This window comes from Lepidochelys olivacea (genome assembly GCF_965140295.1).
Source record: "Lepidochelys olivacea isolate rLepOli2 genome assembly, chromosome: 15".
NCBI classification, from domain to species: Eukaryota; Metazoa; Chordata; order Testudines; family Cheloniidae; genus Lepidochelys; species Lepidochelys olivacea.
The window spans coordinates 26,642,884-26,669,291 of record NC_140425.1 but is presented as its reverse complement, the minus strand read 5'-3'; the positions used below and the strand labels follow the sequence as shown (position 1 = coordinate 26,669,291).

At 46.8% G+C, this 26,408-nt stretch overlaps 1 protein-coding gene across 1 annotated transcript in view; it reads right to left on the bottom strand.

Annotated features, from left to right (window-relative positions):
* The window catches only part of CCDC92 (coiled-coil domain containing 92), an 85,301-nt gene extending 59,606 nt beyond the window's left edge, over positions 1-25,695 (bottom strand). Inside the window, exon 1 of the mRNA XM_084648760.1 lies at positions 25,653-25,695. The gene's annotated coding sequence lies outside the window, so the exon portion shown is untranslated. The remainder of the gene's footprint in view (positions 1-25,652) is intronic.
* Between the last annotated feature and the right edge of the window lie 713 nt (positions 25,696-26,408).

Below are 26,408 nucleotides of genomic sequence, written 5' to 3'. Positions count from 1 at the left end.
GCATGTCCTTTTTTCTTCTTTCTATTTTTGGGATTTAAAATTTTCCCTGGCTTTGTGGCTTACAGACCAACCTTTTGTTCCCTGAAAAGCCACGGAGTCGCCCTTCCTGTTAGTTGCACAGCGCAGGTGAGCTCTGGCAAGCCAACAAAGCTGGAAATTATTAATAGCTCTTCTTGCTGGAGCACGGCGCAGCTGTTATTTGTTTTCTTTAGCAGTCTTTTCAGCAGCGCAGTTTGCAACCTTTGACTGTAAAGGACTAGGTGATTTCAAGCTTATGGCCAATGGTCATTGTGACGACTCTCTGGAATGTTTTGATACCCGAGATGACTGTGCAGGTTTCCCTCATGGAATGACAGCATTGTCCAAGACACATGCTTGTACATTTCTCTATGTAAGTATGAATACATGAACAGAAGGCTGTGTGCGTCAGTAGATCAGGTCCTGGACAGAGTCATGAGACCCAAGCTCTAATTCCTAGCTTCGCGATTCACTCTTTGTGGAATCTTGGGCATGTCATTTAAAGGCCTGATTTTTCAGGATCACAACTACAGCTCCTACTGACTTCAAGTGGAGTCCTCTATTCTACTGGAAATCAAGTCTTTTACATGGCTCTGTCACTCAGTTGACCCATTTTAAAAATGGGCATAATGCTTCTTTGTAAAGCACTTTGAGATCAATGAATAAAAAAGCCCTCTGAGTGTTAATACTACTTAACTAGCTTGCAGGGCTGTTGGAAGACTAAATGGATGTTTTAAAAGAGCTTTGAGATCTTGCCAGATGTCTAAGACTGTGCCCAGGGTATGCATTATATATTTTTCTCATCCCTGTTTCACAAACAGGTCCGGCACCGAGAGGGGCTAACCACACATCCATTTTTTTTGGACATCAAAAACTACTACTTTGGGAGTTTGGCTAAATAGGATTCAGATTTGAAACATCTCACAAGGGGGCTGGTTAGCAAACCACAAAGCACTACTAGAACAGTGGGTCCAGTTTTGGGTCTACATTTCAAAAAAGATGTTGAGAAACTGGAAAGGATTTGGAAAAGAGCTACAGGATTTGGAAAAGAGATGCAAGAATGGTTAGAGATATGAAAACCTGCCTTATAGTGAGAGGCATAGAGAACCTATTTAATTTATTGAAGAGACGATTAAGAGGTGACTTGATCATGGTCTCATCATGGAAGAGATTTCTGATAACAGCTCCCTAGCAGAAAACGGCAAACAAGATCTAATGATTGGATGCTGAAACTAGATAAATTCCGATTAGACACAAGGTGAAAATTTTTAACAGTGAGAGTAATTAACCATTAGAACAACATACCTGGGGAGGTGGTGGATTCTCCATTACTTGAAGTCTTTTTAAATCAAGACTGGCTATCTTTCTAAAGAAATGCTACAGCTCCAACAGACGTTATGGGCTTGATGCCGAGTTTACTGGGTAGGTAGGGTTTTGTGGTCTGTGTCAGGCAGGAGATCACACTGGATAACAACAGTCTTTTCAGGCCTTCAAATTTATAAATCTGACAATGAAGGAAGAGCCAGAAATCCTATTTCAGGATGACACAAAGTGTGTAATTCAAAAGGCAGGTGGGGTGAGGCAGCCGGGGGGTATTCTGCCAGGGTTCTCATTTTACTTATTTCAGCACCGGTCTCGGCTCCGTTGCTCCCTTCCTTTAACTTTACACACAAAAGATGCAGTGTACCAGAGCTGGGGCCACAGGGTAGTCTGGAAACAGAGCTGAACATCACAGGTGGCATCTAGGACCCAGCCACCAACAGTGTTATGCATTTGAGACATACCACTGGGACTGATCCTGTCTTTGTGTTTGTGGGATGGGGCTGTCATGGATTCCATTGACCCTGAGTGTTGGGGAAATTCAGATTCAGACGAGAGTTTTGTAGCTTATGTCCCTCTCTGTTTGAAATGAAATACTCTCTCTTCTATCTCTGCTTCTACGCAGAGTGTGGTACAGTGGCCAGCAATGAGCTCAAGATGGTGACAGTTAGCTAACACTAAATGGAAGAAACAGTCATTCGATAGAGGCCAAATTAGCGACCAAAAGCATTGATTAAAGCATGTCACAAGCCACAAAACTCAGGTCTGTATTTTAAAGATCAGAGTTTGGCGCTAAGGCTTTGGATCAGCACGTTATCAAGAGAACCAGAGACATCACGACAGAATTTGGATTTGGATGCAGACGCTCTCAAAGTTAAAGGAAGGGAAGATGGTTCTGTGGTTAAGGCACTGGGCTAGAACTCAGGAGATTTTGTTCCTGGTTCTACTACAGACTCCCCATGAGATCTTGGGTGAATCACTTCACCTCTCTATGCCTTAACTGCCCCATCTGTAAAAGGAGAATACTTACCCACCACACTGTGTTATTGTGATGCTTAGTTAATTAGCACTATGAGGTCATCAGATGGAAGATGTTATAAAGCTACAAAGTATTATTATTTTGGCTTAAACTTTTGATCACTAAAATCTGCACCTGCGCATACTAGTAAACATCCATGCATGCTGTGCAATTCTGATACATGGGCATACACTTTGCAGAGTGACACAATGGGGTTTGCAGGTTGTAGACTGCTTAAAGTGTGGGCAGATGGTTATCACCGCAAAGTGCAGGTTTGAGGGTCACTCTGTGACACGCGTCGTAGAAATTAAATTAATATCAGTCAGGGGTGTTTGGGTCCCCGCATTTGGTTTCATCTCGTCTCTATATAGCATACTGCATTCCTTGATAATCACCAGTGACAAAGGAAATTATGAAGAAAGGTTATTATGGCCCAAGTAGCATTGAGTTATAGCACCTGGAAAGCATTAAAATCTGACACATCAGTCTGTGTAAACAAATTAAGACATTTTCTGACTGGATTTAACGCAGCCATAACAGACCATTCAGATTTCTCGCCCTCTCTGTGTCTGTTGAATGAAGGACAGCAGTTTATATTTTTCACACTCGTTCTGTTTATTGCTACCAGTGAATAAGCAAGTTACAAAGTAATAAATGATCAGCATCACCTGAATTCATCTCCTGGCCCGAGACAAGATGAGGGTGAGGGATTCAATGGTGAAACTCCCAATGACATCAGTGGAAACAGGGTTAGGCCGATGATGAGTGCTTTTGAAAATCCCAACTGGAATATCCGAATTGGCATCAATCACCTGAGAAAAAGATTCTAGACTGGACGGTAAAGCAGAAACACAGGAGTGAACGGCAGAGTTGGCCCGAGCGAGGGCTGAAATGGGCTCGTGAATGGGTTTGTGGTATGAACACACCCAGAGAGAATTCAAAAAGGTTCCTTGTGAATATTCACGAACAAATTCATAGGCATTAGCTGAGCCCTGGCAAATGCCACACTCCGACCTCCAACGCCTTGTTTCATAGATTCATAAATATTACGGGACCATTCCGATCATCTAGTCAGATCTCCTGCATAACACAGGCCAAAAGCCGCACCCAGCCGTCTTTGACTCAAGTCGATAACGTCTGTAGGAGCTATAGCATCTCTTTTAGAAAGAAAAGTAGGTTTGCTGAAGGACAACTGTTCTCTGCGATAATCAAAAGTGTGTTTGGAAGTTCCGACTGTTTCTATGAAGATGCAGCGATATCCCCAGCTGGAAGTGATGGCTGCCTCCATGTTTACAGTCAAACCAACCCCCATGATATCTTTTCCTCACTATGAGAGCCAAAAATCTGTTACTCCAGTGAGGAGCACTGGGAAGAATTCTGCTGGATTTGGAAGCAGAGGCCAAAGGATAAGCCGAAAACATCTGTTCATTTTAAGGGAGTAAACAGCCTGAAAACATTAGGCAGCCCTCAAGATGAAAGCTAGTTGTGTGGCAAGCTGCATAATAAATAAACCTTTTAATGTCTCCAGAAAAAGAATAAGAAAGAACTGCAGACGCGGCCTTGTCCCCTTCCTAAAGCACTTCAGGATTTAGTGCACTGCCAGCTTCTCCGCGGAAATGGAGATAAGCTGACATAAGCCAGCAAATTCACAGGGCCACATTTCACCACCGCACAAAGTGGCCCTAACTCCACAGGCTGGGGGTGAAAGTTACACATTCCCAGTCCCTGGCTCTGAACACAAGGCGTGGCTTTGGGCAGCAGGAGGTCTGGGAAGGCACCAGTGGACTGACCAGTGCACAGCCTCTGGATGATGTGTTACCCCTTGCTTGCTATTTAACTTGCTGTGTCCTGGGGCAGATGTGCCATTGCACACAGCAGGACAAATTCTTTCTTCTGCCCCCAGCACATTTCCACCCCATCATCCTTTTTAGAGTGGATCTCTGCATGAGTGGTTGGAGCTAGTAGTGACGATGTGATGGTATGAGATGACAGATGGCACCTTTTCCCTTTGCCTGTGTAATGCTCCTTCTTATTTACCATTGAGTGTGGTGGTTCTTACAGGCTAGAGCTCTGTTGTGCTGTACAAACATCAAATACATGTCCTTGCCCCAAAGAGCTTAAGATCAGGTTTTAAAGGTATTTAGGGGTTGATTCACTCAATGTTGCGGTTCCTATGAGTGTTAGGAGCCTAGGAGAGTTAGGCTCCTAAATCACCTAGGTGTTGCAGTGTTGAATGGAACAATGCCTAAATATCCTTGCAAATCTGGACCTTAATGTCTAGCTGCTTCTCTCTGCTCCATGTAAGGAAGCCGAATGTCTGGACTTCACTGCAGAGATGCCATTCATTGGATCAGGCTAACGTTTTGCAGAGGAGGCCTCTTGTTAGGAGAGACCGAATGCACTGAAAGCACCAGTTATAACAAGCAACCATGACCCACGTCTCAGGTGAATGCTTCACAAGTCAGAGGTTGCAGCTGGAAACATTTGGGGTGGGGGCGGGGTGGGGGCGGAAATTCAAAATTACTGTCAAAAGCATTTCTCTCTAATTTTAAATGTAATTGGTTAATCTCATTTTATTTGCCTTATTGCTCCTAAGTTTATGAAACTCTTGGGGCCCAGCTCTGCTCGCAGTTACACCAGGAGTACATTCGCAGGCTGTGGTGAAGTTACTCTGGATTTATCCCACCTGCAGCTGCCTGCCCTATTGCCTAGACTTGCCTCTGGAAAGCTGTATACAAAGAAGGGAGAAATCGTGTTCGACCATTGCCCCAATGACCCACGGCTGGCAGCTGCCTGTGGCCCATCCCCCAAACCAGCTCAGGGCAGCGACGGGCTGCTAGGTGCCCTCTTGCTCCCTGGGCCAGCTGCCCATGCTGTGCATAGCAATGAGGAAGGGAGAGCAGCCTCTGTGGGACTGCAACATCCCTCCCAGGTGTGTGGGAGGGGAGTGGGTGGGAAGGGGCAGAGCCTTGGCTTCACCCCCACAACACACTGGCTAGCACAACTGTGCTGGCTCACTGGAGGATGTGTCCTGTGCCAGGAATAAGGTTGGCCCAAGGTTTGTCCTCCTAGGGCAAGGGGAAACCGGGAAGCAGCCTCAGTCTGCTCCTGGGGCGGGTGCTATATATATATGCTGCCCTTCTTGTGGGGCTTGTAGCAAAGCCACAGTCAACCACTGTGATATTGCAAATCAGATCAAACTCATCTCTGCAATATTTATGGCAGAAATGCTCCATTCAGTTTTCCTTTATGCTGCAGGGACTTCCAGCAAATCAGCGTTCTGGGCTGTGCATTACAACACTGCAAAGACGGACACGCTTTTGCCATCCGCACTGTGTCTGATAAACACTCATACTTAGTGTGGAGCAGATAAATACATCTGGCAGCTCTTCCAAATCTCCTATCTATCCCCTGCCCATGCACGTGCACAGACATATGGAGTTTGCTACTTGGACTTGCATGAGAGTCAAAAAGCTGTCAAGCAGCGCTCACATTTAATGCCACTCATCATCATCAGTTGGTCTCCAAATAAAACAGGCCACATAGCCAAGCAAAATGCTTTGGAAGATATTTTTCCACTGGATGTACATCCAAAATAAACACAGAAGAATCTGTTACTCCAAGCACTTCTCCGAGATCATTCTAATTCAGATCAGTAGTAAACCACCAATCTGCACAAAACTGCGGGTGACTGATGAAAACTCAAGTCAACTTATTGTCACAGGTTTCCCGGAGCTCATTGTTCTCCATCATGTTTAGCCTATGAGGGAGAGCACCCCGCTTGCACATGCTTAGCCAAGAATCCTTGCTAGTCTTCACACGTTTTCACTGCTAACAGATACATCACATAGAGCCCTGAGGAATCCAGCAATTTGGGCTCACTGGGTTTGTGCAAGCCCCCTTTTTTTTTTTTTTTTTTTTGCTTCAGATCTCTGGCTCCCTTCCTGTGCCAGTTATGGCTGTATCTAGGGCTCACAGCTTTTGTCTTTTATAGTCAAGCAACAACCCCACCCCCAAGTCATTGCTAAATCCTCTCCCCTGCATAAAGTGGGAAGTGGAGCATGACTGGGAGAAATTCTTCCTTCTCCTTAGGTTGTGGAGGAGCACGAGCTGCTGCCCTGAGGCTACTACTGTAGGTTCTCTTGCACCTCTGCTTCATGGAGAACAATAGCCAGCAGGTCTACAAAGCAGCCAATCCATCGTCCTTGACTCGTATTCTTCCCAGGCCTGCCTCCCTGTCACGAGGTTCACTCACCACTGGGCACCTCCTTGTGGCTGGGTTCGGGGATTAGCTCCACTCAGGTCTGAAACCCCCTTCCTTGCACAGTGCCCGACCCCCCTTCCCCCACTCCTTGGGACTCAGGTGCTCCCTTTCTGTGGCTTGGCCTTCCAACCAGGTCACTGTAGTTTTCCCCTCCAGGGTATCAAAATCTCTCAGGACTAACTGTCTCAGGCAGTCTTCAGTGCCATTGACCAGACCATGCCAATTCCCCAGTGGCTGGCAGGGGAACTCGGGCCCACCCACTACTCCGGATTCCAGTCCAGGGACCCTCTGCTCCAGCAACCACAGTTTGCCCAATCCCAGATCCTATTGCTGTTTCTCTGGGCTCTTTCCCATTGTCCTGTCTCCTGACCTATCCTGGGTTACCACGAAAGCCTCCTCTGCTCCCTGTGGCTACTTCACCCTCTCCCAGGTTCTTGCAATAGTTTGTATTCCCAGACAGGATCCAGGGTTTATTCTAGGGGTGCATTCTCTCCTCGCCTCTCCTCCCTAGAGCACGACTGCAGAGTTCCTCCCTGCAGCCCCCTCTTATCACCAACTTCTTCTCTTTATGCCTTGCCCAGCTCCTTCCCCAGCTGGGCATCAGCAGCCATTAGACTTTCTCAGCCCTGACTTTCTTCCAGTGCAGACTATCACAGCAGTAATTGGCCCTAGTCAGGCCCTGTCATGTGTCCCCAAAGCTTTCAGTACATGGATGTGTAGGGAAACCCAGCCATATCCCTTCCCTGTGCCACGGCAATGCACCATTTCTACAGACGTGGCCTCCTATTGCTAGATTTAGGAGCTCTCCATTTTCTATCCCTTCTCTGTGCTGTAGGAATGAACCAGCTCCGCTGCAGGCAGGGCCCTCCCATGGCTGTGAAGCAGGATTTGCTCCTCCAACTGTAGCTGAGCCAAACCCAGAGTTTTGCCTGGGTTTGGGTCCAAACCACAGTTAATGTCGATGGGTTCCACCCAAAGGGTCCAGATCACTCAAAGCTCAAGCCAGGCTCACACAAGACTTGGCCCAGGGTTTACAAACAAGAGTCCTCTGTCCCCAGCAGATGTTTGGGTGAACCTGGCTCACGTTTCAAGTCTGCAACAAAATTTATGAAAATGTTCACACAGCTCCAGGAACCCACAAATGGCCAATGCCAAAGTGAATAATGGACCCCAGGCTTGGGGTCGGGGTTTTTTTTTTGGTTGGCAGCCCCTTTGTTTTAATGTACTAAACTCTGTGGTTAAATAACATTCTGGTTTGTAGGAAAACTTGCCTCCAGCCAGCTGCTTGCCTGATGGATTTCATAAGTCAGTGCACAGCTCTGCACCGCTCGCCATGTCTATGTGACCTGCTGTGATAACCATGCTAAGTAGTGAGAGCTGGGCAAATTTAGCACTGGGGTAAGCATGCAAAACTCCACTGACTTCAATGGAGTCCCACCTGGTTCGAATAGTGGTGAGTTTGGCCCAGTGTGCCCTAGTTGTATGTTCTTTTTGCTAAGCAGGCGGTATCTCAGAGTCTAAGGGTATATCTTCGCTGGAGGTGTAATTGCCATCTTGGGTAACCTTCCCTGTGCTAGTTCTGATTGAATTGGCATGCTAAAAATAACAGTGTAGCTGTGACTGCGTGGGCTAGCTGCCCTGACTATGATCCCGTCTGAGACTGTAGGTATGTACTCGGACAGCTGGCCTCTCCCACTGCCCATGCACTACAATGTTTGGAGTGCTAGCTCGTTCAACGCTAGCAGAGGTACATCTACCTGAGCTGGAAATTACATCCCCTAAAGTAACAGACATACCCTAAAGTCAGAATCATCCACTGGTCCAGTTCCTGTCCCAGAGTGCACTGGGTCTTAATGCAAGCCACTTCTCTGTTTACTCTGAGGACTCTGAGTTGCGTACTCACCAGAGCATCTCTGCTGTTCTGAGCTAGGCTGGTGAATGGTTGGGTTGGAAGGATGGCATGGCAGACAAAGGTACATGATGATGCTCAGACAGCAGATGTTCTCAGCACGTTCAGGCTTATTCCTTGCTTTAAGACCTCTTTGGCTTTGTTTCCTCTACAAAAATGCTTGGTTGCTTTTTAACAGCTCGTCCAAGAGATGGGGAAAAAGAAGATGGGGATTCGGGTCTCTCTCTCAGGCACCTGTATACTATCCTTACACAGATGCTTCTTAGCTGGGTGGCATTCCACTGACCATGGGCATAAAACAACTACAAAGCAAATACCGTATCCACATCATCTTGCCTTCAGCAGGGACTGTGAAGGACCCCAGAGAAACACAGAAGGCGAAAACCTCTGACTGACATGGCTGTGTTCTTGTTGGCCGTCCTTTGTGTTCTGGAGGTGACCACAATGTGCTAGGCAGTGTCCCCACACACAGTCCCTGTCCCAGAAAGCTTATACGGTGTTGGCTGCTTGTTGTTTGGTATAATAGGTATACAGGACCTGGGGGAAGATAGCTGCAGTATGTTGTGAATGGTGGGACTTGTTTTGAAGACTCAACCCACTGGTGGTCTCACTTCCCAGGGGCCAATGTGGCAGCAGGATACTTGAAAGAATTGAGCTGTTTTCCCAAACCGCCTGCTCTTGCTGAGGATGCATCCTTCTGCTAACAGGCCTTCCATTTTGGTGGCTTTCTTCTGCCCCAAAAGCTTTCAAATGTCTGTATTGTATCATATATTGTAGCCTGAGTCTTGTACCAGATTTTTGCCCGTTACTCTCTCCTGACATTTTAGAAGCAGTAAATCTGATCTCACTTGATAACCTCCCAAGGGTACAGCACAGAAAGCAGACAGCTCAGTTTTCCAGCATTTGGAAGCTGGGAATCTAAATGCGAATGCCATGGTGCACATGAATCCTGTAATGGTTATCATCATGATGTATCACAAAGGGATGTAGTCTCTTTGCAGGTTGTGTGCCACCTAGACTGATCTCTAACAGTCTGGCTGGACATTCAGTCTATGTCCATTATTGATGATCTTATCATGCCCCTGAAGCTTTTGGAGACCACATGATCGACCACGTAGCAGCATTCCTTAGTAAGTATGTTCATAGTTCTTCGGTCTTTCATCTTAATAACATGTCCATACCAAGAAAGCTGACAAAACTGCACCAGTGCCAATGGAGGTAGTTGCTAGGTTTGGCTGTGAATATCTTCACTGCTGATTTTATCCTGCCCCTAAATATGGAGCAGCTGTGTTACAGGTCTCATCGAGCGCCCCCTCTTGGCCACTTACCTGTGTGGGGAGAAGCAGCGATGGGATCCTGGGGGCTTTAGCCTCCGGAGTCTGAACAGAGCCCAGGAATGGTCTCTATTTTAGGGTCTCTGGGGACCCTCAGGGTACAAATCTCCCATCTGGCACACCTTCCTCTGAGCTTAGACTACACGGCCCACTGCCCAGTCCTTGGAACCAGTGCTGGCCCCTCAGACACTCCATGTAGATTAAACACACCCTGTCCCAGAACTCCACCCAAAGGAGAGGCGCTGACATACATCTAGAGTCGGGGAGACAGGGTCAGAGGCTTCGTTGCGGCCACATAGCCTAAATTTCACCTGGAAATTGTCATTTCCATGAGAAGGGAGGTGCAGCTCCCAGCAAGAACTTGGGTTCGCACTCAACCCCTTTCAGTTACGGAGCAGGGAAAGGTAGAAAAAGACAGCTGGGTTATAATCTCAGTCACTCCCAGGAAGATCTGGAGTAACTCCATTGACCACATTTATGCTGGCATAAGGGAGATCAGAATTAGGCCCAATAGTAAGGGAGGAACAACCTGGGACGTGTCTTCCAAAGTGCAGCAAATATTTTGCTTGTCAGGATCCAACCTGTGTGTGTAACTCAAGGCTGCAGTAACCATGAAGTTGATTTTTTTCCCCCCAACAGCCCGTACGAAGGCAAGGAAAGCAGGTTTATCGAGAGAGCCTGTTCCTAATGGTCTGACACCAAGTCCACTATTTTTCTTGGCTTGGGGAGCTGAATGGTTACCTTGATTGAAAGTAGTTTCCAATGCACGTTTCAGACAGCAAGGCAGACTGCCACTATGTGGCTCTCATAGGATCGGTTACACAGAATTTCAGAGAAGTCTTTTTCTCTCCCTCCCAAAACAAACAATCCCTCCTGCCCCCCAAACCCCCCAACAAGCCTTGTTTTGCTCGATGTGGCAAGGTAAATATGGCTCCTTTCGTGAGCTGCTGAGAGGGGGAGTTTCATTTCGGGGTGACGACGCTGTGTAGAGTCGCCTCCCGCTGCTCGCCACGCTGACGAAAAGGTTAATGAAACAGAGCAGGCGTTTCACCGGAGGGAATACTAAAAATGAGGGAGAGAGCCGCCGTTAATGATAACCAGAGCTGCGCGCCTCAGCCTCTGCCACACCGGCTTTCAAATATCTCCCTCGCACGTTGTATAGCATCCAAGGAATACCAGGAAATTGCAATTGTTAGACTGGCCAGAGAGTGGATTTCATTTGCATTGTTTGAGCCTCTTTGTCACAACCTTTATTTCCACCCCTCTGCCTACCCAAAACAATAATATCTTTATATAGTGCCTTCCATCTTGAGACATCCCAAAGCACAATACACGCTCCTCCTACACTGAAACACAGTAGCTGCTTTCTGCAGCGTTTCTTGCAAGTTTCACTGAGGCCTTCTCTATGTGCAAAGTTGCAAGGAAATCAGTTTAAAACCCAATTTAGTTAAACTGGTACAAACCACTGTGTAGACATTCAATGGTTTCCACCTGGTTTATATCAATTTAGTTTAAGTCAATTCCTTACTAATTTAAGCTGCATCAGTATAAACCAGGTGGAAATCCATTGAAGACGGACCACAAAGGGGTTTGCGCTGGCTCAGTTGAATGGAGTTAGATAAACCAGAAGAGCTGCAGCAGCTGGTCCTAGCACTGTCTGAGACAGGATGGATCACTGGTCCCAGGGAAAACAGCAGCTATTTAGCCGTTCTCAGCAACAGGATACAATTGGTTTAGTGCCGTGGGACTAGAGTTAGGCACAACGTAGTCGCCCAAATTAGAACGTGGCCCGAAAACCTGGGCTAATATCCCTGGTTTTGAAAAAGTTTCTGGGAATCTTTAATGACATCAAGTGGCCCAGTCCTTGGTTTTACATATCATCGGAAATACTGTAGCTCCAGAAGCAGCGGGCCCCCTCAGCACCATGGTGAGTCTAGGCGTCATTCCTGATCCAGAGGGAAGAGATCTGTTCTAATGAATCACCTAAACCACTTTCTGTAGCACATGTTAACAGCCCCTAGCTCCATGCTGGAGCTTTGCGGGGCACCGGTTCATTACTGACTCAAAAGAAAAGAGCCCCACCAATTGAATCACTAATAGCCTGGTTTTCAGAGATCCCAAAGAAGTCAGTGAGAGCGACGAGGGCTCAGCAGCTCAGAAAATGAGGCTACAGCCAGGTACGACACTGGTTAGCTAGTGCGGTCCCACCCAGAGGGCACCTGCCTGCAATGGGGGGTTGGATAAAGAACAGGAATGAGATGCAATGGATCACTGGCATTCTGAGCTGCAATGGTTGTATGCAAGCAGCCAAAGTGGGTCAAGATAGCATCAGTGTCATTGATTTTGACACGGTCTCCCACAGTATTCTTGTCAGCAAGTTAAAGAAGTATGGGCTGGATGAATGCACTATAAGGTGGGTAGAAAGTTGGCTAGATTTTCGGGCTCAACGGGTAGTGATCAATGGCTCCATGTCTAGTTGGCAGCCGGTGTCAAGTGGAGTGCCCCAGGGGTCGGTCCTGGGGCCGGTTTTGTTCAATATCTTCATAAATGATCTGGAAGATGGTGTGGATTGCACTCTCAGCAAATTTGCGGATGATACTAAACTGGGAGGAGTGGTAGATACGCTGGAGGGCAGGGATAGGATACAGAGGGACCTAGACAAATTGGAGGATTGGGCCAAAAGAAATCTGATGAGGTTCAATAAGCATAAGTGCAGGGTCCTGCACTTAGAACGGAAGAACCCAATGCACAGCTACAGACTAGGGACTGAATGGCTAGGCAGCAGTTCTACGGAAAAGGACCTAGGGGTGACAGTGGACGAGAAGCTGGATATGAGTCAGCAGTGTGCCCTTGTTGCCAAGAAGGCCAATGGCATTTTGGGATGTATAAGTAGGGGCATAGCGAGCAGATCGAGGGACGTGATCGTCCCCCTCTATTCGACATTGGTGAGGCCTCATCTGGAGTACTGTGTCCAGTTTTGGGCCCCACACTACAAGAAGGATGTGGATAAATTGGAAAGAGTCCAGCGAAGGGCAACAAAAATGATTAGGGGTCTGGAACACATGACTTATGAGGAGAGGCTGAGGGAACTGGGATTGTTTAGTCTGCGGAAGAGAAGAATGAGGGGGGATTTGATAGCTGCTTTCAACTACCTGAGAGGTGATTCCAGAGAGGATGGTTCTAGACTATTCTCGGTGGTGGAAGAGGACAGGACAAGGAGTAATGGTCTCAAGTTGCAGTGGGGGAGGTTTAGGTTGGATATTAGGAAAAACTTTTTCACTAGGAGGGTGGTGAAACACTGGAATGCATTGCCTAGGGAGGTGGTGGAATCTCCTTCCTTAGAAGTTTTTAAGGTCAGGCTTGACAAAGCCCTGGCTGGGATGATTTAATTGGGGATGGGTCCTGCTTTTGAGCAGGGGGTTGGACTAGATGACCTCCTGAGGTCCCTTCCAACCCTGATATTCTATGATTCTATGATGGGAGACTAGATATGGCAGGTCCCTAATCAATTCCTGCAGCAGGGCCAATAGCACCCTGAGGGCAGAAGCATTGTAAGCAGTGGGATTCTCACTCTGCTGTTTTCTTGCAGACATTGCAAGCCCATTATTAAAATGGATCCTCCCCTCTTGAAGCTTCATCCTTCCTGGACAGGAATAGGAACTTCCCAGAGTCCTGCTTATCAGGCTGGTTCTCTCACAGTTCTGAGCATTGAAGAGGGGGAGATGTGGTCAGGGCCCCTATGCAGTCAGAGCTGGGAAGAGAGCGAAAGGGGTGGGCGGGTGGGTGAACAAGGAAAGAACTGAGCATTGAGAGAGAGAAGGGGGGTAAGAGCGAGGGAAAGGAGGGGAATGGTAGAGAGAAGCCAGGAGTGAGCAGGTGGGGAGAGGAACGAGTGACGTGACGCATCTGTAATGCTTCACATTGTCAAGGCACAGAACAAATTAATCGCGGGTCTGAACACACTCCCATTGTCCTCAGTGGAAGCAGAGTCAGGCCTTGTGTTCACAACACCCTGGAAAGGTGGGTCCATATCCACTCCTCTTTGGCCATTATACTAGGACAGTGGGGTAGAGGAGAGCGGGGCGATGGGACTGGGAGACAGAGGAGAAAAGGGGGCGAGTAACAAAAAGCAACAGGGCGGGGGAAGAGAGAGCAAGGAGCTGAAACGAACAGGGTATCTCCACTCCCACAGCTGCATGAAACCCTGCAGGATTCGTTTAAAGGGTGCATGTGTCACCTGACTAATTCCCTTTGGCTTTGCTATAGAGCAACCTGACTCATCTCTAATTCAGATATGAGGTTTCTGAGGAATAAAAAAGGACCATCAAGTCCCTGGAGCAACAGTGAAATCCTCTACCATTGGGGGATGGGTGTATTCCTTCCCAGGCTTGCTGATGGTCATGATGCACATGGACAGAGATTCTGTCTATTGTAGCCTCCCCAGTGTAAGTGCCCGTGACAGTCTTATTGTCTAATTTCCCCCCCCGCAACTCTCATTAAATGGTGCCTAGAGTTCCTGCCTCTTTATGGGACCATGCATTCCAACTGTGCACTGCACGGAGCAATAACTGGGGTGAAACAGGGAGGGGAGTCTCGTAGATTAGCATTTCTGGACCTCTCAAAGTAGAGCTGCCAGAAATTTTTTGTCTACAACTTTCACTGAAAAATCAAGGACGACTGAAACATTTCTTAAATTTGTTTAGATGTTGGCAAATTGTTTCCATCAAAAAACCCTAAACAACCCCCCCCAACCCTTTAAAAAATCCTGAAGATCTAGAAATACGTTATTTTGAAACAAAATGTTTTGATTTTTTGGGTCAAAAAGACATTTTGTTTCAAGATTTCCTCTACTTTTATGATCAAACGGTTAAAAAGGCCTGAAATACAAATTAAACAATTCATTTCAGCTGGAATGTCATGTTTTATCTGACCCCAAACAATTTTAAAATATTTTTTGATTAACCAAAAAATTTTTTAAAAAAATCAATCAGTTTTTCGGTCAACCGAAAACAATTCCTCCTCCTCCCCCATGATTTTTTTGGAACTGCCGGTGAACCAAAAGATCAGTTATTCGCACAGCTCTACACCCAAGTAATACCTTTTCACTAAGAAATAGCCTGACTGCCCTATTGCGGAGGGTGGTTATAGAAGATGCAATTGGCTTTGATCCTGAGCTGCAGTCTGAGAGGACTGAGGACAGCTCAGCAGGGAGAGGTGCAAATGTGACTTTATGCCACCTCTGCATGGCCCGTGTCGCAGGCCAATTGCCTCTGGAACCAATGGGCTGTTGTGGCCATAATAGTACATATGGTAGATCTGTGCATGTGGGGATCACAGAGGCACCAGTCAGCATAGTTGAGTTTTGCACTGAATAGCTAGATAGTTAATTTAAAGAATGCCACTTATGGGCACATGAGCATTGTTCATGAGTTAGCAGGTTCAATACAGTTGTTGTAATGCACCGAATCATCTTGAATCTAACTCTTAGCAGCTGGTCCAGCAGCCAGTGATCACTGGAGCATAAGGACGCCCCGACCACTCCCCCTTCCTCCACCCATGTCTCTTGCCCTGGCTGCCAAATGGGGACATAGCATCGAAGTCCTTAGCCAGGCCTATTGCACACAATGTTCTGTTTATTCTGGGGGGAAGATTTCTCTGCAGCCAGTTAAATCGGCGTTAGATCCCAGGCTCTGGGATGTTATACTGTACCTATCAGAACTGGAGCAGTGTTTTTCCCCCCAATCCCTTTGGAGTATAACACAGTCCTTTCTCCTGGCATTGAGACATTCTGTAGTTTAAAGAATTCCAGTGTGTCTAACAGGGCTCTAGCCAAGCAGCCAGATAAATGAGAAACGAGGAGTTTGGAGGGCAGGGCAGAGACAAGCATCAAATCTTTTTTTAGAAGGTCCCTCAGGAATTTGTTTTCCTGCTATTTTTAAGTGGAATGGGCTAGAGTTTCATTGCAGGAAATAGTTCTTCTCCTTTTCACCCCACCCCCTTTTTCCACAGCGCGGTGGAGGAGCAATTCTCTGGCCGCCTTGGGTTTCAGAGAGACCAGCATTCAAACTGGAATCAGAGCATGTTATTTGGAGCCAGGGATGTACAATGAGTTGAGATGCTGATTTTGCCAAAGACAACCAGGTGGCCCCCAATGGAAAAAAACTAAACAGCGTGGCAGGAACAAAACCTTGGGGAAGAGTCCATGCTCCCGGCCCCCTGGCCCCTCCCTTATGACACTCACTTTTAAAGGGTTCTGGTACTTTCTCAGCAGGGTTTCTCATGACACCCTAAGGGTTGGGAGCATTAACCTGGAGGTGACCCCCTTCCTGCACCCCCCCCCCATTTCCCTCTCTGAAAGCCTCCCCCATCTCCCCACCTTAGCAACACTGTGACAAACCCCTAGGGCCAGAGTCCCGTTGACGCTGTCCAGCTGCAAAAGGGGATGGGCAGAGAGCACACACGGAGCATTCCCTCTGCCCACCTAGTGCACCTGAAGCCATAATCCAGCTGAGGAATGTGAGCAAACCTTATGCCCCTCCTCCTCCAGATCCATTTCTGCCAGGAATCACCTCTACTTTATGTTGGTGGCCGCAGGTGGGATTTGCAAAAGAGCCCACGTTTCAGCCTAACTCTGCACGTGTTGACATCAATGGGAATTTTACCAAAGATTTCTCTGGACAGCAGAGTTAGGCCAATCCTGAGTGCTTTTGAAAATCTCACCCCAACTGTCTCTCCCCTTTACCTGTGCTCTTGCCTTTTCACTCTTCCCTCACAAAGCCAAATCTACACGAGACAATTGTACCAATTTAGCTAATTCAACTGGTGCAACCCCCTTGTATGGCTGCTTGAAACCAAAACAACAGGAGGTTTTTTAAGAACAGGTTAGATAAACACCTAGCAGAGACAGTCTAGATAATACTCAGTGCAGGGGACTGGACTAGATGACCTACTGAGGTCCCTTCCAGTGCTACACTTCTATAATTCTAGTCATTGACACCAGCTGGGGATCTGGCCCTGTGAGTTTACACAATGGGATGTTCTCAAAACCAGCTCAATTTAAGCCAATATGAAATGGAATGTTAATTTTGAACAGATATTTGGGGTTTTACTCTGTGTTTGTCCAAAAATCCTCTTGCATGCTACATTTGTGCTGGTCACCACAAAGGTGCCGGTTTCCAATTTTCCCCAGGGGTGCTCAATCCCTGCTCAGCTCCAGGCCCCACCCCCACTCCACCCCAACCCTTCCCCCAAACTCCCACCCCACTTCTTCCTGCCCAGTTCCACCCCCTCCCGCAAGCTTGCCTGGTCTCCCGCTCCTCCCTTTCCCTCCCAGCACCTCCTGAATGCTGGAACAGCTGATCCGCAACAGGTGAAAGGCGATGGGAAGGAGGGGGGGGGGAGTTGATCGGCAGGTCTGCTGGCAGGCAGGTGGGGGGAGGGAAGGAGGAGAGCTTGGCTGCTGGTGGGTGCTAGACACCCACAGATTTTTTTTCCCTGTGGGTCACCATCTTCCATGGCAGAGAAGGGGGCATTTCAGGGGAGCTCTGTATACACGGGGCCAAATCTTAAAGACTTGCAAGAAGCGCAAGATATGCAGGATGATGCGATAAAGAGGTTTTGTGGGTCAGATCAGAGTTTGCCAAACAAATCCAGCTGGTGGAAGGATGATGTGGTCAGAACAGAGAGCGAGAGCGCAGCTGGGGAACTGACCACAGCAATCTTGGAGGAGGAGAAGAAACTTCCTCAGCACCCCAGTCCTCCTCAGCACTTTCACTGCAAGCCTCCCAGATTGTGAGTTACGGCCATCCCTCCTCCTTCCCTGCCTTAGCTCCTGGATGGACAGTCTGTCTCTGGGACATGATCTCAGCTATGGCCAGTGCACACAGGGTCCCATCCTCTGCAGCCCTCAGGCTGTACCACTGCAGGCTGATGGCATCTAAAAGGGAGAAAGCAGACCTGTCACCAGGGGCAACGGGTTTCTTTGGGTTCATTCCCCTTTTGCCCCACTCAGGGGGCCGTGCAGGCCATTGAAAACCTGCACACTGTGCCCGACTTGGACTCCTCACAAGTAAGAGCAGGTAAGTCATTGGTTCCCAGTCACCAGTACACAGAGCGTTACAGGTGCCCTGGAAAGCCTTGGAAAGTAATGCTCAGTGTACTGGTGACTGGGAACCAATGGCTTAGATGCTTTCACCTAATGCTCTAGGTTCCCCCTCCTACCTCCAAGACAAGACTCTGAGTGGCCCTTGTGCAGAGCCCTCCCCTCCTTGCACAGCCCAGAGAGGTTCTAGGCAGAATGCCAGGCCCAGAAGTATAGGGTCTGCTCCGGCCACACTTCCCTGAGCACACAAAGGGGGTGGGAAAGGGGCGCGGCCAGGGCCCTGTCCCCACACTGGCCAGTGAATCTGACTGGCTGGGCCAAAGATACAGCAGCCAAGGTGCCTGGGAGCTCTGTGAGGCAGCCTGGCTACCATTGCTCCCTCTAGGACAGTGCAGCTCCGTGCCACCCCCAGGCTACGAGGCACAACCAAGCCCTTAATGATTGACTCACGTTCTCCGATACTTATCTCCCCAACTTGTGCTCATGCCCTATTATCCTTTGCTGGAGCAAAGCAATCCAGCACACACTGCCCCCAGCTCCTCTGAGACAGAACATACTCACACACATGAATGGGGGGCCCACAGACCCAGTACAGGAAGCCAGAACAGAGGCTGGAAGCCAAGCTCATCATTAAAGGAAGGGAAGAGAGGAAGCTGCTGGCGAGAGAGCTGAGGAGGTAGCTGGCTGAGGATGCCTGAGCTTAGTTCAAATATTAGTCTTTTGTAAATAAAGCTCATGAGTTTGGCCCAGGCTGTATCCCCTGGCAGCAGAGGTGGACCCTGAAACGTAAGCACTTACACAGTGCCAAAGTCAGGGAAAAATCACCCTAAAAAGCTGCAGAGCACTAAGTGTGATCCAGCTTGTACTATAAAAACAAGGACTAAATCCTTGGAGCCTGGTTCCTCTTCTACATGGTCCTTGAGTCATAGGAGTTTAACAAATGTGGTAAAAGGAACAAACACACACAGGTTATTTCATCACTGGTTACAAGCTGCTGACAATGCAGACAGGGGCTATCCTGCAGTCCTTGCACACCCCGCACTCCAGCTCCCTCCCGGGGGAACTCTGCACATGTCAAACTGCAACATCAGCCCAGGGGATGCTGCTAGGTCAGGTGTTTTTCACATGGTGAGAAATATGTTGTTTTGGTATATTGAACTGACCTAAAATATTTCAAGTCAGTTCAACATTAAACTGAATTTCTCTGTTAAGGTGCATTGTTTCATGGGACTTGTAGTTTGGGTGCCTGATTCCTTCATTCTCCCCTATGGGCCAGGCTCCCTTGCTGGCCTACATCTCCCATCAGGCACCTGCAGTCCTGTGACTCCCAAATATGCACCACATCACTCTGTCAGAGGGAAGACTACATTGCATCATGGGAGAGGTCTGGCTAGGGATTCCAGCCCATAGGAGAGAAAGGAGATCTGAACTATGACTCCCATGAAGCGATATGCCACAACACAGAAACGCAATTTAATTTTGAATGGACCCTAAAAACATTTTAGGTTAGTTCAACATCCTCAATATTCTGATTCAGGTCAAACTGGCCCAAACAAAAATATTTCATTTTCGTTTTCCTGACAAATTCGAACAAGTGCTACAAAATCAAAATTTTCTCCCAGACAGGAGAGAGACAAGAATTAGAGCAAACACATGGCAAGGTTTTGACAGAAGGGTGATTCTGATCCTAAAATGAATGCAGACTTAGTTCAGAGAAATAAGGCCTCTGTTCTCATTGTATTTCAGAGAGCGGCTGGTATGTAAATATCTTTCAGCTGCTTGTTGAAATAATTTCCTACCCATAACAAAATAATGGCAGCAGAATGTTAACATTTTGCCTTGCAAAAATTTTTTTTTTGTTTGAATACTCTCGAGCTGGTTCCTCACTCCCATCCATCATGACACTGACGGGCTCATTTTTTCCCTAGTTGTTGTAGAACTGGTCTTTTAGGTTTCGTGACGTTGATCTTGGCTCAGGGCACACAGCCCACATGTGTTTTTCTAGGCCTTGCCATTTGACTGAGAAAAATTGCATTTTAACTTCATTCCCCCAACTGCTACTGTCAAGTTAAAAAGCAACCGCGTATCTGGTGCCTGCAAATGCACATGACCCTTTACCTCTGGGTACTGAATGCTGAAAAGCCTCTATGAAGTTAAAAAACTTCGAGGAAGAATTTCTTCTGTTTGTTCATACTCTCTAGGGCAGCGTAGTGCAAACCGATGAGGCAGTTTAAATACAATTATTGTCTGTGAGTAAGTCCCTGAACATTCCAAAGCTTCCTAACCGCGAGAGCTCCTTTAGATCCAGGACTCTATTCAAGACAGCACTTGCCTCACATTCTGAAAGTTAGGCACCTACTTTAACTACCTGTCTGAATCAGGGCCTTAACGAGAGCATAATTAAGGCTACGGTTTTGGCACAGACTTTTTTAGTGCATTTCAGGGCAGAGGTGTGAGAGAAAAAATAAGTCACAGAAAGGTCACCAAATAATGTATTTTTTGCTACGTGAATGTACGCAAGAGTATAGTGGAGGTTCTGATGGGGTGCTCCACTCACCACTGGATGGCGCCTCCTCCTGGCCATTCTGGGGATTAGCTCTGCCAGGCCCATGCCCCTTCCAGTGGTTACACTCCGCCACTCTCTCGGCCTGCAGCTCCTTTCTTACTCCATGAACTGCAGCCTCCGGCCAGGTCACAGTGTGGTTCCCCGTTCGGGTGTGTGTGTGTGGAGGGGTGGAGGGTGTGGGGGGGTGGCGTTTGTGTATCAAAGTTCCTGCTCACCAGTAGTCTCAGGCAGTCCTCCTATTCACTGCCCCAGGTGCCACTTCCTCAGTGGCTGGCAGGGGAACCTGGGCCCATCCTGTACTCTGGGTTCTGGCTCAGGGGCCCTCTAAACAGCAGCCAAGGTGTGGTTGCCACCTGCACCTTGCAGCCTTTCCCTGAGCCTTTTCCTTACCTCTTAGCCCTCCTCATTCCTCTGGGTTTGCCAGCCTCACAGCTCCCTCCTCCCAGGAGTGGGCTACTTGTCCTTATAGCCCCCCAAATACACCTCCCTTCTCCCAAAGACTGACTGCAGACTACCTCCCTGCAGCCTCCTCTGCTTCCAATTTCCTGTCTTCATACAAGCCCTGCCTGTTCCCACACAGGTGAGCTTCCCCTAATTAGGGATTTCCTCCCAGGCTTAATCCTCCCAGATTGCAGCCTAATGGGCTGATTGGGCCCACTTGGCCCAAATTCAGCTCTTGCTGGCCCAGTACCCCCCATCACAGAAATGCTGAAAGCTGAGGCCTGGGGGAAAGGGCTCGAAGAGCAAGCCCACTCCTCATTCACCCTCCAGCAGTAGGTCCCATCCCACAGGACTGGGTCAGCCTCCCTGCTTTGGGTGTTGCAACCTAGCACAAAGGGTCACAGACACAGCACCATTTGGTCTGGCTCATCCACCGTCTATCTCCATCTACAGAGGGGCAGATGGGCCAACCTTGAGTGGAGTTGATTAATAAATGGGCCTCTCGTTTCCCCCACATCAAGTTGAATCATTTAGTCTACGCAGTTTGTGCCTAAGGTTAAATGAAAAGTATTTGCATGTTGAATGCATAGAGAATGGGTGCCATGGACAACATGCCAGTAGTAAGTCACCATGGCATTCCCAGAAGCAATGGGTTCAGAGTTCAGATGCAGTCCTGACAAGCCACCATATGCTTAGATGCTTTTGCCAAAACTTATCCAAACAACTTGATTCTACATATATTTAGTCATCTGTTTCTGAACAAGTTAGAAATACAACTGCCAGCATTGTATTTCCTGAGGTATTTTGGCACTTCCAATTCTGCTCTTAGACAGAACCCAGAAGTACAGAAAGAATGACAATTAGATATGGGTCCAGTTGAAAACACTGGATCTAGACTTCATTGAACTGAAGACCTGGGGATATTTGTAGCTGGATCCAGACTTCACAGCTCACCTCCATGTCCAGTGTAAATGAAAAAAAACAAAGTAACCAACAATTTTAGAACCTTCAGATAGATTCGGTTCTCACACTAGACAATGATCTGGAAGAAAGGGGCTTCCTGAATGTTTCTGAATTGGCTCCTCCATCTGTAAACATGTTACACATTGTCATAGTATCTTTTCAGTTCCTCATAACTTCTCAAGGAAAAAAACTTCTTGGCTAATACTTCTCATGTTTGCTCAGTTGGGATGGTGAGAGAATGTACAGAAACAAACCCAAACCAATAGTTTGGAACTGAGCGCACTAAGCTTTCAATACTGACCTAGAAGGAATTAAAAATTAAGCAGAAGGTTTTTAAAAATCTAATTTGCTTTTTGTCAGTTGTGTTTATTATTCGAATTTCATGCAGCTTGGACAATGGAACAGACCAGCTCTGTTTCAGGCCTGTATCTAGTCAGCATAGCCATCTAATTTCATAGATTTTAGGATGAGAAGGGACCACTATGATCAGCTAGTCTGACTTCCTGCATAACATAGATCCTGGAATTTCATCCAGTAATTCCTGCATCATGCTGGTAACTTCTGTCTGAACTAGAGCACCTGTTCTAGAAAGACATCCAATCTTGATCTAAAAGAGTTCAAGTGATGGAAAATCCACCACACTGTTCTGTTCCCGTTTTTCAGGAGGCAGCTGAAAATTCAGAAGCACTTGACATCGGTAAATTCGTAAGGACAATATAAGAAACCTGATTTATTCCACAGGCAATCCCTTTAAGGGGAAGACTTTTAGTATATTAAGGGTGAATTTATCCAAGTTAATCATACTTTGCAGGTACATAGTGTTAGCATTTGATATTTTTCAAAACTCTACACACACCTTAACTAATTAACCATCACTCAGGCACAGCTCCCAGTGAACCAGGCTCTGATTCAGCAAGATATATGGGTCTGGTTTCAATGTTCAAGAAGCCCAAGGGACCCCGAATAATGGATTCACGGCTTTCAGTGGTATTGCCTACAACCCAGATAGAAGGTTGGCTGAGTCTGTTCTAGCATCCAACCCTGCTCCCACTTTAAATGGGGTTAACCTTTAAAATAAATAGGTACGTAAGTTGATAAAGCAGATTTGGCATCACAAAGTCATTTTATAAATTTGTATCTATTTCAAATTATTTCTGTTAAAAAAAACCCTGAGAAAATCAAAATGGTTTGATTCTAAGTGACTTTTCATGCCAAGTTTTCCTTTAATTTACAAAAAATTCAAATATTAAAAATTATTCAAAATCAAAACAAAATTTCTTTTTACTTTCTGACTTACTGAAAGTTTTGACAAATTGTATTTTTGGTTTGACCCGAAACAAAGATTTTTTGATTTTTCGGGATTTGCAATAAACCAAAAGGTTATCCTCTCAGCATTCCTCCCAGTGAGAGTTATATCCCCAGCTTGAGTGGGAGCAGGAGCGCAGGTCCTTATTTTGATGTGTTCCGGTTTGTTATGAAAGAGGAGACACTGCTCCAGATACTGTTTTGTGTCAGTGTCTCCATTCATTTTTCCGCTCTGTTCCCCATTTTCATCTTAAATTACTTATGAGCCTGGGAATTGTTCACAAGCATTAGAAGGGCCAATTTATTAAAACAACATGCGTAAGAAATTTATCCCAATACTGCTGTAAAATACCATTTCAATACCGTACTTCTCTAAATATTCACCTGACTCCAAAAGGGGCGAGGGTAGGGAGAAAACGGCTGTCTTCAAATATGCAACGCACGCTTATAAAAGGATATCAGTAAATACAAATCTGGATTGTCTTCTTGGAGTTGCCAGAATGTATATATAATAGGCTATACTTTGGAAACCATACCTGCCACCTGGGAATAGGGTTAAGACTGCTAGAGAATTGCATTACAAACTACTTAACCCAATTAAACTGCAATGAGAAATTCCAGTGGGTTCATGAATTAAGGCGGGCAATGAACAACAATGTATGGGTTGCTTTTATTAGGACCAAACTCTCGGTCAAGTGACTTTTGCTGAGAGACCCCAGAGAAGTGAATCGCAGATATAAAACAGTGATGAAAATATAACTAGGACAGAATGAAGTTGGAGCAAGTTCTGTCTTTGCTACTGACTCATTTAATATCTTTGGGACTCAGGTTTCCCGCCTCTCTATCAAGGATACTGTGGACACAACCAAGACACCTTCCTCTATATTGACAGAGCTTCAGATGAAAAGCCCTGTAGAAATGCAAAACACTATGCACCAGAGTTATTTCTGTGTGGGACTGTTTGAAGCTGGAGAAAAACATTGAGCAAGATGGCTAAGAGCAAACATGTCCCAGTGTGCAGCTGTCTAAGTACTTACATGGCCTTGGTGATAGATACACAGAGCTAATATGTCCTGACTTCTATGCAGCCTACATACTATATACCATAACAACTTATATCTGAGATCCCAGCTCCACACCACTCCACTCCAGCCCCATCCCAAAAAACTCCCTTGGGAATTTGGGAAAACAGGTGCATCTTGCAGCACATAAAGGTACCCAAACCCATGCTCTTGGGCACCAAGGTTGGAAGTGATATCTGAACTTTTAAGATGGCCATCTGACTTCAGAACGACAGGAAATTCCCATAAAAATAACATCCAAACAGTTGTATTTTCACCACAGGGTGGCCACTCTATCCATAAAGAAACCAAAGGAGAGATTCTGTCTGGCAATACTGAAATACACTCATAAAAAAGGGGTGGTGAATTTTGCACTAGTGAAAATGCTATACTGACAGCCCTGGAGATTGAAGTCCTCTGTTCTCTACAGAACAGGTGCAGCCTAAGCAGTGGTGTTGCAAACTATCCCCTGCTCCCATCCCAACTGTAACCTGCAGGCATCTCTAGGGTGTAAACAGGTGGCTCACTCTCCAAAGCATGATTATCCTTTTGCTTCCCCGCAGAGCATGCCAACAAAGGACCCAGTTCTGACAGTAGCAGCAGTGGCCTTTCCGGATGTGGACAACCCGAGCTTTTGCTAAGAGTTCCACCAGCTAAGAGATCCACTGGCCAAATTCAATTGAGCCACCAAGCAGCTATTACACAGTAGCACTGTTTGCTCCCTTCTGACCTGGACTGTACTCAGTCCAGCAACTCTGAGGTTCAGTAACTCTGGCTCACTATCCTGCAACCAAGGCAATATTCAGGCTGTAAACCAAACAACCCCACTGAACTAACATGCAGGTGGTGGCTGTTCAAGAGAATTTAACCAAGGTTATCCTAAATTGGTAGGATCTGACCCTGATGCCTCGCTGTTCATGACAGAGATTAGACTATGCCTCTGCATTCACCTACTACTGCCATCTTCACGATGAAATGGAAACTGCCAAACTGTTTCATAGGCTCTTTACTTCTAACAACTGACAGATTCTTCTGTAGCGCAAGCGGTAGAGAGGCCTGTGGTTTTAGAGTTGGGGGAAGGCAGGGAACATCTAGGTTCTATCCCTGCTGACATGCTGGAGATCAGAGTTGACACATGTTGCAGCAAAGTGACAAGTACAAAATCCTAGGCAGGTATGGATTAGTTGCACTGTTATGTGTGGTGTTAGATTTTACCGAGGGTTGGAGTGAGCATTTTTAGAGGAGTTGTCAGGATGTAGGCCAGAATTCATTACCCTTGTAACCAAAATGCCAATCTCCACCCACAAACAGATGTAGCAGAGACTGAGTTTATAAAAAGGTGAGTGACTTACCAGATGTTTTGTGTGATGGCTTTGGTAGGAAGTCCATGGATCATTAGTTAAACAGTGATTCTCCTGAGGAGGCAAAAACAAAGAGGTGAAAAGAAGAAAAACACTCCCCCAAGCCAGAAGACAATTACAAAGACGCATTGTTTTAAAATCAAAGAGGAAACAGAATATGTTGGAACATGTAAGGAATGAAGCAAATACAGACTGTTGGGGTGTTCAGGCTAGAGCATGTCCATCTTTTTCCAAGGCGGGTTGAATGAAAAATAATTTATAAGGACAACAGAATTATTACTGATGTGTAAAGAGAAAGTCTCAGCAGCGTGTTGATAGACGTTTAACTATGGGGAAACCAGCTCCATTCCAGGTGGAGGTCACCAAGGACCAAACTAATTTCCAGGGTGTTTGAAAGGAGGTGCTAGGAGACACTCCCAGGTCAGGACTCTAGGATGCAGCAAGACCTAGCCAGCTCAGTTTCCCTGCCTCACCAGGAACCTGCCGTCTTCCCCTGGCCTGTGCTGGTGATGGGCCACACGTCTCACCGCTTCCAATGCCCAGGTCCTTCCTTGGGCTGGAAGCCAGCTGAGGTGAAACGACACAGGAGGAGAGGTTAAAGGTGGAGGGGAACCAGCATGGAGTCCAGATTAGCTCCATCTAGGGACATGGGATGGGTGGACAAGAGAGAATGTGACTCGGTCATGCTCCTGTGGTGGGATGGGTTACCCAGGTGATTGGCGGAGAACTCTAGAGGGGGTCTTGCAC